This window comes from Polyergus mexicanus, unplaced genomic scaffold, assembly GCF_030449975.1.
Source record: "Polyergus mexicanus isolate NDT 795.1 unplaced genomic scaffold, iyPolMexi1.0 SCAF_19, whole genome shotgun sequence".
In the NCBI taxonomy this organism is placed as follows: domain Eukaryota; kingdom Metazoa; phylum Arthropoda; class Insecta; order Hymenoptera; family Formicidae; genus Polyergus; species Polyergus mexicanus.
In genome coordinates, this window is record NW_027223339.1 from 2,962,768 (window position 1) to 2,965,845 (window position 3,078).

The window sequence follows — 3,078 nt, forward strand, 5'->3', positions numbered from 1 at the left end:
TTCCACCGCGATCTCGTGGAAAGAGGAAGAAAGTGCTTCTTAAAAAGTCGCCGAAAAAATCCGAGGGGACGTGCCCTTTGATCGCGAGAGAAGGACGTTTATGCGTGCGCATACTCCTCTAAAAGTCCAGCTTCCTGTCTCTTTCTCTCTATGCCCTCTGTTACTTCAAACCTCCATCTTTTTCTCCCGTTTCCCCTCAGTATCCCGCTACGATCAGATTTATTATAATCGATACGTTTAATACCCGGGCGCCTAAATTGATGCATAAAAAAATTAAATTAAATTTTGCGACGGTATGGCGATTAAATTATTTAAAAGAGTCTTTGTTACTTGCGTAGCTGAAATTAAATCTTTCCATTTTTCGTTTGTTTCGCCAAAGTAAAGGCATCATCTTTCTACGAGAGATAGTTATATAGAATGTCAACATCCGTAAAAGATTTGCACACCGTGAGTGACGTAATCACGGGCGGTCGTAAATGCGCGAGAGGACTTAATGCTAGAGGAAGATCGATAGTGTCGGAACTCGAGCTTTCTTCTCTCTCTCTCTCTCTCTCTCTCTCTCTCTCTCTCTCTCTCTCTCTATCTATCTTTCGTTCTGTAGAAAAATCTTGGGAGACGCAAGGAAATCTTCGCGTACAATGACGGGGGAACCAACGGATCATTGGCTAAGCTGCGGGTCGTTAGGATTAATGAAACGTTTCAGTCGCACTGCGGCGACGAAGCACGGAGGGGCGAGAAACGAGGAAAAATGGGAAAAAAACAGAGGCGCGAATCGGCCTGCGAGAACGTGGACAAGAAAATCAAGATAAAAACGGATGGACGTTGATAGAGAAAAGGGATAGAACGTAAATGAGATGGTTTGAAGATCTTAAAGGGGCGAGAAGAAACTACTTTGTGAAATTAATCTCGCTTTAATTTGACTTTTAATTTTTATTTCGCATGAAAAAAAAAAAAGAAAAAAAAACAGATGACAACCAGATGAGATTAAAATGCTGATCATTTCTCGGAGTTAAATCTTTTTGTGAAATTCGTACTTCGTGTGTTATATTTTCGAAAAAATCATTAAACAATGATTTATATAGAAATTTTCTTCAATTAATTTAAAGTGGGTTTTAATCTCTCTTGAATAAAAAAAAAAAATAATAATAATAATAAATAAATTTTGTCTTTTAACATAAAATATTTTTCTATGTAATTGCGTGAACAATATTAAAATCAAATGAATTATTTATTGCAATGAATCAAAAGAAGACATCGATATTTTATTAACTTAAATTTAGAACAGATTATATTTTTCATTTGTATAGAGAAATATCGTATAAATGATATTTTCCACGATGCTTCCTTATCAATCTTGAAAATATTTTTCAAGAGGTAATTCCAAGTGGAAAAGTTTAAAAAAAAAAAAAAAAAACAGAAATGATATATAATTCTAGCGTTACGCGAACAATAGGCATTGTGCGAATAATGGCGCTGATGCCATATTACTCGACGGCGAAGGAAACCGGAGAAGAAACAGAACTAGAGCCACAAAAATATTAATAATTATGTTAATATCGTAATATAAGACTCAGTCGGCAGAGACATGAGCAGGGATAGTCAAGAAGAAAGGAAGAGAGGAAGAGAGAAAGAGAGTAACAGGGGTGGCCCTCTCGACGTCAGAATATCTCCTTAGTTCTCCTACGATGGAGCTGGTTCATCGGGGGTGTGAGTGGGGGGGATGGACCTTATTTTTATCAATATCTCGCGAGTTGCGCGTGCGCAGCGCGCAGCGCGCAGCATCCCTTCCGACGAACCCTCGAGGTCCACACGTAGAACAGATAGAGGGAACGAGAAAAGAAATGGAAAGAAGAGAGAAGGTAAGAGAAGATGGAGGGGGGCGGGGGGGAAGGAAGGTGGAGTGGCGAGGGGAAAGGGAGGAGGGAGGGGGGGGGGCGAAAAGCGCGCGCCAGTGTGCATGCGTGTAGAGCTTCTAATGAGTGTGTGCATCGGATACGAGCGCTTGGCGGTGAACGGGGAAAGAGATTGAGGGTGCGGGAGGGGAACGCGCCTAAGGACCCCCGTAGGACAAAATGGTGCCCGCTTATACTCCGCCGCCACTGCAAAGTGCATCCTTCTCGCTTTCCTCATCTCTCAACGTTTCTTTCTCGCCGTTTCCGTCTCTCCCGTACTCATCCCCATTCTCTCCCTTCTCTCTTTACCCTCGTCTCTCTCTTCCTCTTTACATTCTGTCTCCCTCCACCGGTCCAGGTATTCCCTCATGCGAATGCAAAATCGACGGAGCTTCTCGGGATAATTGTTGCTCCGGGACTCAATTCCAGACGCGAGTACATCTCGAGTACACTTGGAGGAAAGCTCTGCCCATGGTCGCGACGAAGGAGGAGCAAAGGGAGGGGGCGCAGCGATTTCTCGTTTGTGAAATGTTTCTTTGGACATGATACGGTTTGTTATCGTTCGCCAATATAGCCTCGCGTGCCCGCGGATACACCGAGTCCACCAGGAAATCTCGCGAATATGCCAGAAATGTTTCTACACTGCGGGATTATTGACGGATGTTAGTCTGCCTCGAATGTACAATATGTGTAGCATTTGCACGGGTTTCTGAACTATGACTTTCCTACGCGTTCTTTTCGACGATGGAGGAGAAAGGGGGATCCTTGATTCTAATGGGCTCTCATGGCAAATGGTATTGATCGATAAATATAGTTTAGATAAACGAGTCGATATTTATGAGTTTAATATCTACAATGCAATTTGTTTTGTAATGAGATAAATAACATAAAAAAAATGTAGAGCGCGTAGAGAGATACAATTATACTTAATTTAAAACAGTAGAAAATAAACAATTATGCTAAAGAATAAATGGGCATTTTAAATATACATTTTAAAAAAATCTAAATTATAAATAAAATTTAGTAAAGATCGAAACTAATGGAATATTGTAGTTTTCAGAGAAATATTGAAAAGCTGTGCGTCACATTAATAATAAATTGTTTGAAAAGATTATAAAAAATATGTTGACTCACGTCTTCAAAAATTACACAATGATGATAAATATTTCAATATAATTGAGAGAGA